Here is a 15,677-nt window from a genome sequence, read left to right as displayed (position 1 = left end):
CACGCATTGCAGAACACAAGAACGCAGTCAGAAAAAAAGAAATAACTTCCTTCCTTTTCCAGCACCTTAAAACAACAGGACATGAAATTGATTTTGAAGGAACCAAATTAATCTCCAAAACTGAACACTTCAACAAGAGAATAATTATGGTAGCCATTGAAATAGAGGAACACCCCCACAACATGAATAAATGTGATGATACCTCCAGCCTACCAGATATCTGGAAACCAGCCCTAGTCAACAAACAAACCCCACCCACCACCCAGGTCATTACAACACAAAAGAACAATGGACACACAGCCAGCATCTCAGCTACACAGGATGATACGAAACGGCCCACCAAACTACAAACATCAACTCTATCTACCAATCAGGATGCAACTACACAGCCAATCCACCCACTTACAGCAACAAAGCCAGCACTCCACACACCCCCACCAAGATTTAGAGAAAGACGACAGCTCCGACCATGCCTTACTAGTACAAGCATGAAGCCAAAAACACCAGCCTGAAGATGGCAAGTGGGATCTCGCCGAAACGTTGCCAAGACAATCTCAATCTTACACGGGAAAAGTCCCGAATACAAGACCAGCAAGCATGCATGCATGCATACATACATACATACATACATACATACATATATTTATATATATGCACATACATACACACACATATATATACACACGCACACATGTATCTATGTATGTATGTATACATATACATACATACACACATACATACACACATACATACATACATACAAACAAATATAGATATACTTATATAAACACATTAGATCACATACGTACATCATATATTAATTGACTATTTTAAAAATAATCCTAAAATTTAATTTGAGTTTATTTAATACCATTCCCATCCAAAAACTATAAGCAATACAATAATTTCTATTGTCTGCCTGAGTAAAGGGCAAAGTATTAGTATAAAAACAGAAGTCAGCTGAACTAGCAGCTTAATTATGTTAAGAGAAAAATGTTCTTCTCTTCAAATCCATTGACTTCTGAATAGGTTGAGCTTTGATTGTCATAATTTTTAACCAGAAAAAGAATTAAAATACAATTTGATCAAAACTCATATCAAGCACATTTCTTGGGAAAGAGATGATGAATAAACAAAAGAGAGGACTATAGAATAGTTTTCTTCTTAACAAGCTTTTCATGTTATATATTTCAAGGAGAATTTTATACTACTAATTTCTTCCACAGTCTGGGTGTTTAATAGGAGTTGACACTCTTATTTAGGCTCTAAGGATAAGCTGGATTTGTTTAGCATGAAGATGGCAACCTGACATAAAGTTCTTGGCCTATAGACTGGAATGGGAAGTAAAAAAAGAAAAAAAAGACTTAAAAGAATACAGTAGCAAATTCTTTCTCTATTGCTTTCCAAAGAACTATACAGACATAACCTTTTAACTAAAAGAAGATATTTATTCTTTCTGAAGCCATGTTGGTTTCTAAGAATCAGAGATAACATTTATATCCTTTTGTTTCTTATTAAAAATTGAAAGTTGACAGCTATGCTGTCTCAAGCATGCATTGCAGCTAGTTTCAAGGGTTAAAAAAGGACCATTTACTTGTCATACTGATATTTCTTTAGGTCTCTTTAGGTATGCCACTCCACAGTTGAATAAGTTGTTTCTGTGTTTTTATGCCACATCAGCTCAAGCAACAGTTTTCTGTACATGCTCTGCCAATTTCTTTTTTTTTAATCATGGTTTTCTTTAACAAGCGTTAAGGTCTAATTCACATAAAGTATTAATAGCAATAACACTTAGACTTATATTCGGCTTCATAGAGCTTTCCAGCCCTCTCTAAGTGGTGTACAGAGTCTTGCCCCCAACAATCTGGGTCCTCATTTTACCGAACTTGGAAAGGCGGAAAGCTGAGTCTACCTTGAGCTGCTCAGAATCGAACTCCTGGAATGAGCAGTGAGTTTAGCCTGCAGTAGTGTGTTCTAACCACTATGTCACCGCAGCACTTTGAGTTTAACTTATGTAAATTAACACACCACGTTAAATCCCAATCAACAGAACACTGCACTTGTGAGAAGAAGCCACCATTTCCCCTTCACTTACTTACCTACCTACCGGCTAGCATCCATCCTAATAAAACTTTTTAAATGATTAACTAGGCTCTAGTTAGATGCTTAGAATAGATAGCCCGTGGCCACCCAGCAAATCTGACATACTGATTTTAGTGAAGGTAAGCAGTCATCTTTGGTCAATGTAGATGGGTATTAATGTTTTTGCTACCAAATATTTCCTTTGATATGTTTAAATATCTAAATATTCATATGGTCCAAGATACCTTCTTGTGGCTTCATCATTAGTGATCCCTCTATCAAACCACCCGGTTTGATACCTGTCTCGCTTAGTCTGGCTGAAATTGAACAGAATTAGGTGTGATACTGGAAGAAGTGCCTTTGCCCTGTACAGTGGGGATGGAAAGATTTCCTTCTTGCGATTGTGGTGCTGATATTCCAACTATTAAGCATATTATGCAAGATTACCCCAGCAGATCTGCATGAGACAACACCAGATGAAATAATCTGGATAGTTGAATTGGACATTCAGTTATGAGGCCACGGCCATTCCCCCATAGAAGTTTTACTTTAATTACGTGGATTGTGTACTTCTGTTCTGTCATGTTCTCGTTATGTATGTTAAATAGATAATAATAAGAATATATGAAATAAATTCTTCAAGCAACCAGAAAATAGGGAAAGCTTTATGAAGAACTGGAAGGTACTTCAAAATGGGCTGAATATAAAGGATTTTGGTCTAGCAAATTATTTACTATTCATGTCAGTTTTCTGGCGTGGTGTTTTTGTATCACAACAATGAGGAAAATATTTGTCAAATAATTATGGACATACAGGCTTATTCTAAATGAAATAAATGTGTATAAATAAACTATTTACATTAGATTGGCTGAACGTATTTTTTAAAAATTGGTCTGCATTAAAAATAGAGAAAGATACTAAGACAAAAGGTATTATTAGATAATAATTGGCAATACTTTCAAGCAGAATTTATGCTACAATTTTAACTCATATTCTGTTAATATAATAAGAAGGCAATGGTTACTATTTTATCTTTTAAAGAAACATGTATATTTATGCACCCAACAATGAGTTTAATTGATTGCGTAAAATGTTTTCTGATAATAACAAGGTCATAGCAATAAGTTCAAATATGTGTAGCAGAAACAACTCTATGTTCCTTTTTAATCAGTTTGTTTGTACTTAAAACAGCTGCTGCTTATCTTCTTTTATTTATCTACTGTATGCAATTCATTTTGACACACATTAAGCAGCAATGAGAACAAGTGATAGGCAATCTTAGCTATATTATTAGGGATCACAGAAAATTATTGGGTTTGTGTTTGTAATTGCATACACTGTTCTTTCTTCCATCCTTATGTTCATATGAAAGAAAAGAGCAACACAATGCTACTTCAAATGCAATGTGATCATTTTAAGCAAGACAGCCAAGCAGTGAAAGAACTTCTTGAACTGATGAAACTAAATAGTACCTTCCTTGATTAGAAAGGCTTAGTAAGAACAATGTTTAATATTACTGTGTGAGTGGCAAATCAACTCACAATTAACTCTTGGGACAATTTGGGATATATAAGATGCAGTGCTAAATTTTCTATGAGTCGATTACAATAACAGCCCCGACTTCATCACCCTTGGCTGGATTTTTTATTGCCAGCTTGAAGAACTTCTCTTGCATGGATCAGGGACTTTGGGATGTCGCTGAGATCAGCAAGACGTATTCTTCCTGTTCACTGTCTCTGCGGGATGATGTAGGTCCGATTGGACCACCCAGTGGCAAAAGTATCGGCTGCGGTCTCGGAGCATCGAGACCGCACATCCATAATGTCATGAGGTTGGCTCCTCCTCCTTTATTTTATTATTCTTATTAACTATTTTGTCAATATAGTACATAGATGATAGATTAATAATTTGCAAATCGATCTAGTACTTTAAAGCTGTTGTGGAATTCAATCCTGATTGGCTCAAGGTTGACTCAGCCTTCCATCCTTCTGAGGTTTGCAAAATGAGGACCCAGATTGTTAGGGGCAGTAGCCTGACTCTATAAACTGCTTAGAGAGAGCTGTAAAGTATTATGAAGCGGTATACAAGTCTAAGTGCTATTGCTATTACTAATTTTTTTAAAAGGGGCCTGTTTCTCAAGGGATTGGAAACTAATATTGTAGTAATGTATTAACCAGTATTCAACTGGTGTGGATAATATGTGTATATGTGTTAGGTTTTTTAAAATATATAATGCACTTTTTATAATATTTTGTATTTCAACTTTTTTAAAATAAAAAATAGAGCTGCAAATTAAATATTATGTAGTGCACATAACGCAGAAACTGGGGAAAAGGAATGCCCGAAGCATTTCATAGTTGTACTATGAACACAATTTGAAGAAAAGCTGTATGCTAAAGAAGATTTGTATTTGTTGAGTTAGAATATTTGAATAATGTCTACTTTTTTAATTGAAGTTGTTAATGTTCCCACAGCTTTTTCTACCTGGTATTTCTCATAAAATTATTTACAATATATTATGCTACTACTTGCAATTATTGCAAACCAAGATAGAAATAACTGAACATTTTTGACCAGGAGAGCATCCCTTTTTTTCAAGGATTTTACAATAAAATATATTTCTGATAGACTGCCATCATTTTTCCTGAATCTTCTAACATCCCCCATTCTGACCAATGTGAATGTAGTCTTTCTATCAAGAACCTCACCCTTTAGCTAACTTCTAAGAAAAATACAAAGAAAAATTATTTGGAAATCTCAGCTCAAAGCCAGTAATATAAACTTAGCGACTTAGTGCCAGCTGTGAGCATAAGAACAGGCTGTGCAACTAAGCAGTCTTGCTAAGGATTAATATATTTACAAAAAGACCTCTTTAAACCAACAAAGCCAAATCTATGGATCTGAAAGAAAAGTTTATTGGGGAAAGACAAATATAGGGAATTAGTTTTGGAGTTTCAGATATTTCATTAAGCTTCTAGGTAACATCATCAGGAGACATTTGGCAAAGGGTGCTCTGTTGGTTAGTGGGATTACATAGCCTTATGTTATTTGCCTGCTTTGTCTGGTTGTGGTCACCTTGTGTAACAATGATATTTTGCAAATTATTGATGCCTTTTTATTTATAGATTATTTATTTTAATAACTTGGTGATCATTTTGCCTTATAATAGTATTTACTTTGCATATATGAAGTGAATGATGGAATGTGATGTGTTCTTTTCTTGTGCTTATTGAAATGTAATACATTTTGATTATTAGATTGGTCATTTTGGCTCTAGGGTAGCTGATTTTATTGCTGATGAGGCGATGAGTTGAGATGAGATGATACACAAATGTTACAACTTTGATTACATTTTTTGATATGTCCTTACAATTTAAGACTATAAATGTCTACTGGTGCTGCTTGTTCAGAGAACTAAGTTTTTTACACTTGTTTCTTTAGAAATTGTGCTAAAATTTCTGTTGTTTACTAGTTGAGTTGTACCCAATGTTGTCTGAGTGGAAGAAATTAGTTGTCATGTCATGTTTAATGATGTTACCAAATAGACTAGTGAAATGTCTATAACTCAAAACAAAGCTTAAGGCACAAAGTTCCAACAGGGCAATATGCTGACCTGGAGCAATTAGACTACTGAAAAGAATTTAGTCAATAAATGTTCCTTCATCCTAGTACAGTCCATCAGTCTTTCACTATAATAATGGAAATCTTTCTAAATGGCTTAAAAAGGTGACCTCAAATGGTTAATTTAGATGCTAATTTTCATTTAAAATGCAAAAAGCATTTTCATTGAAAACTACCATCATTCAGCTCCATAATCACAGATAGAATGAAGACTCAATCACTTGTGATGATTCGTAGCATCAGAAATAAATTCCATGCTACTTAGCCAGTAATAACTTCAGTGCTTTTATATGAATAATCAAGCCATGATCTCTGTAACCCAGTTCTGATATATTCATTGGTATGGCTGAGAGAAATGCATATATGATTACAAGAAAACAGCTGACAATCAGTTCTATGTAAACATTTCAAGTTCCCTTAATATTGTAGCTCTTATTTCTTTTTCATGGATGGGTGATTTATAGCATTTTCTCCTGTAATATGAATATAATGTTATGGAGTTGCTGATGTCAGCTAGACTCATTGATCTAAATATAACCAGACAACTAGTTATTCCTATATCTCATGGGAGTTCCCAGTGTCTGTAATTGTTTTTCCTTCAGTTGATTGACAGCTCTAGTATTTTCAGTAGCAAGTGGTTTTTACAGTGAGATCTGATACTGGAATTAAAATGGATTTGCCATGTATTAATCTCATGCAAAGCTTGTATTAATCTCATACAAAGGGGATTATGTGAATGTGGGAAAGTGATCAATGCAAAGAGCAGAATAATGTGGGTGTGAAGGTTTACAGTGTTACCCTCTATGCAAATCAACTTTTTAAAGGAGGTAGAATTTCATCCTTTCAGTGCCAGCCCGCACAGAAAGAGTTTCATATATCTGAAACCATGGGTAAAAAAATTCAGGGTGACTTTAAATAAAAGAGAGTACCTCCATTCCCTCCCCACCCCCAACACACACTTATTGCTATAATAATAGTATACTACATTATAGTGAACCATATAATTAAGAGATTGTATCTGTTCAGTATAATCTCGTCTCTGGATAATTGTCTCTCATTGCTACAGATAGGGCAAGTATTAATGGTTATTTGCACAACAGAAGGCTCTGTTCTTGAGACAGATTCTAAGATGACAAATTGGTCTGGTACAAGAACTATAATTAATAAGACTTATAATTTTTTATCCAATGCATAAGTGTTACATTACTCATAGATTTACACTGCATTCTTACTGGATTATATACCCATGTATGTAGTACTCATTTATAATGATCTTTCAAGGAAGAGATAAGTGTTTTCATTTCTTAGATGCAATTAAATAAGGAGTTATCCACCTGATTGGTAAACGTGTTGATTCTGTGTGCATGTATATGGGGATAATTGGTGCATCCCTAATGTAAACCAGGAATATAAAATGGCAATGGATTTAGCTTTGCAGCTTTTCTTCGAGTCCAAACATTAGATAAGGAAGCTTCAGTCTAGGTTGAACAGTAACACTGAACAAAGGTTAAACTTGCTTTTATACATTGTAATTCCGTAATGCCCTTAGTGAAATACTGCAAGATCAGAATGAGATCAGCCAACATGAGCCAAATTCATACAGGTAATATTACTAGATAATAATAAAAGTATTAATAATTTTCACTATTGTTATTAGGGTTTAACTGTATCTCATTTTGTTTTCTTCTTGACTATTAACCAGCATGAATACTTTTGGGGTAAAAAGATCAGGAATAAATTGAAATAATAAAGAATACTGTACATATATTTTGTGCAAATGTAGGACATTTTCTCAATATGATCCATTGTGCCTTCCCTCTTTTATGTTCTTCAACCATAATTCACAGGGCACTCACCTGTCTGACTTTTCTAGCTGCTTCATTTTTTGAACCAGCTTCATTATCTTGGGAGGTTTTACTATCTATTTTAGGCCAGTATTTCTTGTTTACCTTCATACCTAACACATCGTAGCTGAATTATTGCAGCCCTTAAGAATGTCGCTTTGTTCTTTAATATATTTATTCTTAACACAAGCAGTGAGAAAAAAACTATTATCTTTCAATTCTTTCAAGAAGGAGAAAAGAAGAAGAGGAGGGAAATAAATTATTTGCCCAAAGGCAGCCAAGATACCCATGTTAGAATTGATAATAAAAGTAACGATTTCACAAGGCTGTGAATAAATCTTATAGGATCCCTGATAGTCTTTGATAACCTTCTTCAAACTGTTCCTATCTAGATGGGTTGAACTATAACTGTAATTATGTTTATGGTAAGAGGGAAAGTTTCATAGATAATCAGGCACTAAACCATTTAGGACTTTAAAAGTCAATACTAACAGCTTACGTTGTGCCTACTAAGCAAGTAATAGCTGGGACAAGTCTTTCACTACAGGCATCATGTTATACCTTGCACTACTTAAAAATTTGGCCACCGCATTTTGCACCAATTTTGCACCAATTGCATTTTTTCCACTATCTTTGCAATAAAGGTCTTGTAACAACTGCTTTAATCATGGAGTTATACCTCCTATATTCCAAAAAGCATTGATTATTGTTCTTAATAATAGAGTTGGTTACAAACTTGCAGAATGAATCAGGCAGAAAGCACAAGGGTAAAAAAACTCATGGTGTCTCTACGTTCTTTTATATATCATGTCCACATCCCCATGATCCACTAATTCAGAGGTGGGGAATGATGGCCCCTTTATGACTTGTAGTCTTAAAACCTTGCGTTTCAAGGTTTTGATAACAATCTTTAAAGCGCTCCATGGCTCAGGACCTAGTTACTTGTGGGATCGTATCCTGCCCCATACATCCCTGCGACCAATCCGCTCGCACAGAGAGGGCCTCCTCCAGGTGCCGTCCACCAGACAGTGTCGAGGGGTGGCGCCTAGGAGTAGAGCCTTCTCTGTGGCGGGCCCAGCCCTGTGGAATGACTTCCCTCCGGATATTAGGAATACCTCTGACCTCCGCTCCTTTTGTATAAAGCTCAAGACCCACCTATTCCAAGTAGCTGGCCTGGCTCAACTTTGATCTAACTATATCGCTCCTGACGGGTTTTTATTTGGGTATTTTAATTGCATTCAATTACTTAGGGGTTTCTAAACATTGTATTTCATTGTTTTTATTCATTAGCCGACCTCCTCCTTGTACATGTCTTGGTATATGTTTTTGTAATATGTATGTCTTGTCTATATATTTATTTCATATGTTTTATTGTACGCCGCCCCGAGTCCTTCGGGAGAGGGTGCGGCTAAGAAATAAATATGTATTATTATTATTATTATTATTAACTCGCAGAATTCCTGGCTCAGGTAGTCCACAAGTCATAAACTGCCATTGTTCTCCACCCCTGCACTAACTGAAAAGAATCTACATAAACCTAACAAGTAGCAGTCACCCTTACCTTCCATGGACACCAAGGAAAGGTGAATCTGATTGTCTGGGGAATAGAATGGAAATTGTTGACAGTGAATCTTTGGCTCTCTTTCCCTAATCTTTTGATGGAGATGCTGCACTGTTACAGAAAACCAACTATTCTAGGAAAATGCAATAGAGACAGAAAACTAAACCCTCATTGTTGCACTCATTGTCAGGAGTAGGATTTCAAATGGGCCTGAAAAAGGTGCATTCCATGCTTGGGCTGATTTATAGTGGAAATCCTTCTCTTTGATTCTAATTCTCTATCGATTCACACTTCAACTCCCTCAGTTCTCCTGTGTTATCAGCAGACTGAATAAAAGGATTTGTTGGTTACTGATATTAGTCATAGTTAAATCAGAAAACCAGCAACTGCAATGTATAAGATTCAAGTGACATACATAATGTCCCAATGTTCAACCCTTACAACTCTATCTTTTTGTGTACCTTTATGGACTAGGAAGCCCTCATTTCTCTGTAAGAGGAAGAGTTGGCATCTCTATTGTTACTGTCACATTTTGTATTTTATTATTGGTTCCAGGCATTCTGATTCTGAACCTGGCTGTTAAACCAAAGTGCCATCTGAGTTCTGCAGAAGAGAAAAGGATGCCGGCCCTTTGAGATAGAAACAAGCATGGCAGGGATTCCATGAATGTTCTGTATTGTTATAGGAAAAAATAATAGAATATAGAAAATCTGTTAGTGTTTCTCTCTGTTCTGTTATTCCAAACAAAATCTATACCAACATAACTTATTTTCCTCTTTTTCAAGCCTGTGTTAACTTTTCTGAACTATTCATTCTTTCTTTCTTCATTGCCAAGGCCCCGTCTTCACATTATAGTCTAGTATAATTCCATTGTTATACAGTATTCTTAATTCAGGTTTAATTATCTTGCTTTTTGTGAATCAGTTGTTAACCACCCAGAGTTATTTTTTAAAGATGGATGGCTATATATAAAATTTACAAGTATATACACACTTTACATATACTATTTTACTTAGGAAAATACTGTTAACTGTTGAAACTATCTCCATGTTCCACAGATCAGCCAGCATTCAACAGGATTGCCAACAGTTTAGGCACAACATTTTCCAACTGCATTCAGAAAACCATCTGGATTCATCAGGCACCTGGATTTTAATTGGTCCATGACCACTGCAAAGATTTATAGCATCTGCCAGACTAAGACTGATGAAAGAATAATGTGTCCATGACAACAATTTTATAGAAACCTCTCTCATTTTCTTTTCACTGACTCCAGGAAAAATTGAACACAGAGTTCAGTGTGCCCTACTATATGTCTGAGTTTGATCATCAAAAGTTCTCAAGATAAAAAATTTAGGATAATTTAGTGGGTTCCAAAGATAACACTCAGCTAGTTTAGGAAAAGACTGATTTACAGAGGAGGGGATACTATATTATTCTGGTTCAATTTCAGTAATCTAACAAACCAGCAAACACTCAAAATGGGCAGACTATTAGACAGAGCTTCTAGTCATTGAAAAGTTCCTGTAGGCTAAAGCTACATTTATTTCCTACCATGCAACTCTAGTCTCCCTGATGTATCTAAGTAAACTGAGAAGTAGGGCTTGACTTCTCTCTTCAACCAAGTCTTTATAAGCCAGGTCAATACTTTCAAATGGGACTTTAACAGCATCTTTTAGCAAGAGATCTCTGAACTCATGCAATCAAAAGGTTTCAGGCAATCTTGTTAACTGATAAGGTATCTATAGCCTGTCTAACATATATCCTGCATCAGCATAATAATCAGTCTTCTCCCTTCTTCAGCCTTACCTTACATCATCTGACCATGCTGTGCAGCTGATGAAGTAAGCTGTACATCATGAAAGCTTTTGCCTTTTAATAACATTTGTTACTCCGAAAATGTTTTGCCAGATGCCTGGTTGGTGGGTTGATTGATTGATTGATTTTCCACACAGACTAACACAGCTCTCCTCCTGCTTATTTTTTTTTAAAATCTAATTTAGAAACTGCCCATCTCCCTCACAGTGGGACTCTGGGTTTGTACAAGTAAAATATAACAACATAAAAAGTGTATATAAAATTTATATTAGAAGCAAAAGTAGTTGTATTAAAAATAATTAAATTAATTAAAAGGGGAGGGGAGGACCTTCAGGGTGCTAATCAGCCCCACAGCTGTGTTCTCCTCTGTAACCTCCAAGCAAGATTGCAGAGCCAAGTCTTTAGACATTTGTGAAAGGCCGGGAGAGTGGGGGCAACCTTGCCTCTGGAAGAAGAATATTGACTGCAGTTTTGCTTCTGGGTGCAATTCAAGGTGTTGGTTGTCAATATTAGAGCCCTTCATGGCTTGGAGCCAAGTTATCTGAAGGACCATCTTTTCCTGATCTACTATCAGGTTTTAAAGGTCATAACTGTTCTGACCTAGGCTTCCCAAGAGCATGAAGCAAACTCCTTGTCCTGACAAAAACTCCTTTTATTAATTCTTCTAATTCACATCCAACAAAGTCTTTCAAGGTCACAGACCTTATCTGGCATAGAGAGCTGCCAGACCGATATCTGAAAAACCTGGCAAGGAGTCTTGGAGAGTCACAAACCAATTAAGCGAACTAATTGTCTCCTGCAAACTCCACTCCCCTTTCTCTCCTCTTTTATTTCCTCTGGAAGGGGCCATTCATCGTCCACGTATAGTTTTACTCCAAAATCGACTCCTGTTCTTTAGCTGTTCCCTTCGTCTGGCAACTCTGTGCATGCACACACTGGGAACAGGCTCCAGCTGTTCGTCTTCCTCACTGATGTCTGACTGTGAAGGCAGCTGATAATTGGCATATGGCCCTGGCCCCCTCTCTGCCTCTGACACAGAGCCCTCATCAGAGCCTTCCCCAGACCCCAGGCTGGCCCATGTTCATCCCCAACCTCCTCACTGTTCGAATCTGCTGCCAGCTCTGCTGGCGAGCCACAACAATAACCAACACTTTGAATTGAACCCAGAAGCAAACTGGCACTAGTCCAAATGGGAGATGACCAGGACTCGAGTGACCAAGTGGAGGTCCACTTTATGCAAGAAAGGCTGTAATTGGTGCACAACACAAATTTGAATAAAGTGTATCTACATAGTTGAAGAAAGAATGGTTTTTAAGAACAAGGAAATATATAGAGGCATACCGTAGAAAATAGTCTTGCATAATTACATTGAGGGATAATTTGTCCTTATTGCTTTTGCTTATTATTTATTAACACCTTTTTATGCTTTATATAATGATTGCTTGCTCTGTAATTGAACAGACATGTAATAGTTATTTATGGAAACAGTCTGGAGTAGTGGTTAAGACATCGAGCTAGAAACTGGGAGACAGTTCATGTTCCACCTTAGGCACAAAGTCAGCTGGGTGACATGTCATTTTCTCTCAGATGTAGGAAGAGGCAATAGCAAATAAGTTCTGAAAAATCTTACCAAGAAAACTTCAGGGACTTGTCCAGTCCAGGCTGTCTCTAAGAATTGGACAAAAAAAACACCAGAATAAAACAAAATTTATGTACAAGTGCCTGAATATTTATTAAGACTCCGATGCTTAATGCATTCTTCAAACAGTCAGAAGAGATCCATCACAGAGCAGAGAACAACAAGGAGAAAGTAGAATCCGTTTTGCCCTGTTGAACATACCTACATCTAGAATCAAATGGCAAAGAAAGAGGGAAGTAAGTATGAATGATTCCATTTAATGAAATGAAAAGCTGCTATAGGTTGGTGGATGTGTTAGATATATTTGAAGAAGCAATGACTGTTTCCCCTGCCCTTCCCCATTCACGTACCCTCCCCCCCAATTGCTTAAATAAACTCCCTAGCACTGTGATAAAACTAGACAGTGTGAATTGCAGTTTCACTGATGGTTGCCATGGGTTACCTTCTGTGCTGTAGATATTCCCTTCAAAAATAGTAACATGAATTTTAAAACAGGGCCCCAGGACTGTCATTGCAGGGATTGCCTGCTAACTGATCACACTTACTGAAAGTGCAATTCAGTCTATAGTAACCAACCATATGCAAATAATTTTCATCCCAACCTGAATAGGAATAACCTCTTTTACACGCGGTCTCTGCGTTTCACATAAAAAAGGTGGAAAACAGTCTTTTAATAGATATTTCAAACTAAGTTCGTGAAAGAATAACAGTATCACAGGAGCTCTATAAAATTTTTTTAGAAAAGGAAACAGGTAAAGGAGAAAAAAAACAAGCATGCTTTTTTACGGACACGGTGCTATCCGGCTAAATTTAACTATAGCTTTCACAATGCTCAGGATGTCTCAATAAGAGCTGAACTAGATAAAGAAAATGCAATAGAATCTTTGTGAGTCCAATCCAGAAAAATGAGATCAAATAAACTATACTCAAGGTGACATTAGCAAGCATTAAATGTTTGGAGAAAAGACTGTGTAAATGAAATATATTCAAACAAATTCAACCATTTATACATACTTTCAGGTCAATTAAACTGAGACCATGCACAAAATAATATACATGTCTACACCAGACACAGATATTAGTCCAAAACATATTGGAAATTAAGGGGTTTAGGAGGAAACACAGATCCACACATATGGAACATATTCCAATAAAGTTAAATGTTTCAAAGACATTCTAGAAAATATTTTTTTTCTTTTCTGCAGATGCATCAACAGTAAAATCCAGTGCCCTGATTCAAATGACATCGTATAGCAAGAAGCAATGCATACAAAAATTGGAGCATCGAAGAGGGGAGGGGGAACCTAATCACACACCAAGCAAGCTCATGGCAGAAAATAAGAAGTTAATTTAACCTCCTTCAAAACAGTTGCAAAGTCCATGATTGTTGGACTTTTACTAATCTCATAATACTTTACCACAAGAAGGAAAACAAAAAGGGGTAATTTCACAGGTTTCTATTACAGCGGTGAAGAGACTACCAAACCTATTTTGCAGATCAGATTGTAGCCCTAGAAATTGCCTGAGTGGAATGGATTGTCTTGACTCATTCTTGTTTCCCCAATTTATAGAGAATTTCTGGGAGGATTCAACTTGCGCTCTAAACAAGCAGACAAAACAAAATAAAAATCTCATTCCTTTGAGGAGTACAGATGTTTTCTTGCTGTGGGATTTGAGAACGTGTTTGATACAAGACTACTGCCATGTAGATTTTTAAATCATTATACGTATCCAATTGTTCAGATTTTTTGGGGGGACAATTCTACATAGATAAATTCAGACAAAAACTACAAAGGCCATTACACTGTACCTTACAACTTGAGAGAGAAATTGTCGTTTAAGGAACTAAAATTGCTATTTGCTTCCAAAGCTCCATCTTCATGTTCAGCAATAATTTCTTCTGGAAATGGAAGTTCTGATATTTCCCAAGACAAATTGCAATCCTGGTTTCTATCATATGTTATTATACTCATCCCTTTCACCTTTCACCTTTTTTCCTTCTTTTTCTTTTTCCTTTCTAGCAACTACATTTTCAAGCCACTTTCATAATACCCCTGGATTCATATTAAACTTCAGTGAATTAATTTGCTAAATTGTTAACCCATCCTGCCCTTCCGTTACTCAAGTGATCCTGCTACCTGTTCAAACATTGTAGCTAACAGTGATAGATTTGCAAAGGAGTGTAGTTCTAATATTTCATTTTCCTACCAGGTCGTTATGCAAAGGAGTGCCAAAGGTTTCATAAATTCCCCTGTACCATTTTGACTAGGATGAGGTAGAGCCTTCCAATTTGACAAATCAGAGCCAGTGGTGTTCAAAATTGGAAAATAGCATGTTGAAATTGTCTACTTTGCCTCAGACCAGTAAAATTTCATCTAAATTATCCTGCTGTGCCCTGGATTCAATCTTTGCCTCCAGTCAAAACACAACCCAAAATTTTGCAATCACCAATCAACACAAAAATAGGAAGGAAAGTATGCACACTGTTGCTAGGATAATCTTATATAGGGGCATGTTCTAAAATAAGTCCCATCCTGTTAAGTAAACTGGAAGTCTATGTTTACTTACTATGAAGATATGTACATCGAACAAAATAAAAGCTTTGAGTAAGAAAAGACAGGATGAGTTGGATGTTTCTTATGAATAAAAACAGTATCTATAGATAAATCTTTATTCCAATTAATAAGATTGTATCAAGAAAATTTGTTGATAAGAGTGACAGCAGTCAGCATTTTAAGTCTCATTTTCTTCAGCTGGTTTCATTAAGTATTCCATGGAGAGATATCTGTTCACTTTACAGAGAATGACCTAAAGCTATATATTGGGAATCTTTTTATTCAGAACATTTTAATTCCTAATTCACATTAGATAGATTTCTATAAAATATGAGGATTTTTAAAATTATTCACAAATACTTAACATACCCATCTTTCTCCCCCTGCCCCAGTCTTTATTATTTATACTTTTCCTTTATTCCAAGAATAGCTTACCAAATATTTTAAAAACATTAAAAAAAAAAGATCCAGTAATGTTTTATAATATTATAAAACATCTGAACAAAAATGACGAGATAAAAGAAGGGTGCTAGTGGATAAAATCATTCTGGATAATA

The 15,677-nt window shown here is 36.0% G+C and overlaps 1 long non-coding RNA gene across 1 annotated transcript in view; it reads left to right on the top strand.

Moving 5' to 3' along the window:
• LOC309391140 overlaps nucleotides 1-14,061 on the top strand; it is a 50,368-nt gene extending 36,307 nt beyond the window's left edge. The window contains exons 2-3 of the long non-coding RNA XR_014175225.1: nucleotides 12,695-12,801; nucleotides 13,771-14,061. This is a non-coding gene — a long non-coding RNA (uncharacterized lncRNA). The remainder of the gene's footprint in view (nucleotides 1-12,694; nucleotides 12,802-13,770) is intronic.
• The last annotated feature ends 1,616 nt before the right edge of the window (nucleotides 14,062-15,677 follow it).

This window comes from Natrix helvetica (genome assembly GCF_964273705.1).
Source record: "Natrix helvetica genome assembly, chromosome: 4".
Classification (NCBI taxonomy): domain Eukaryota; kingdom Metazoa; phylum Chordata; class Lepidosauria; order Squamata; family Natricidae; genus Natrix; species Natrix helvetica.
This window is presented reverse-complemented; position numbering and strand designations above follow the sequence as displayed.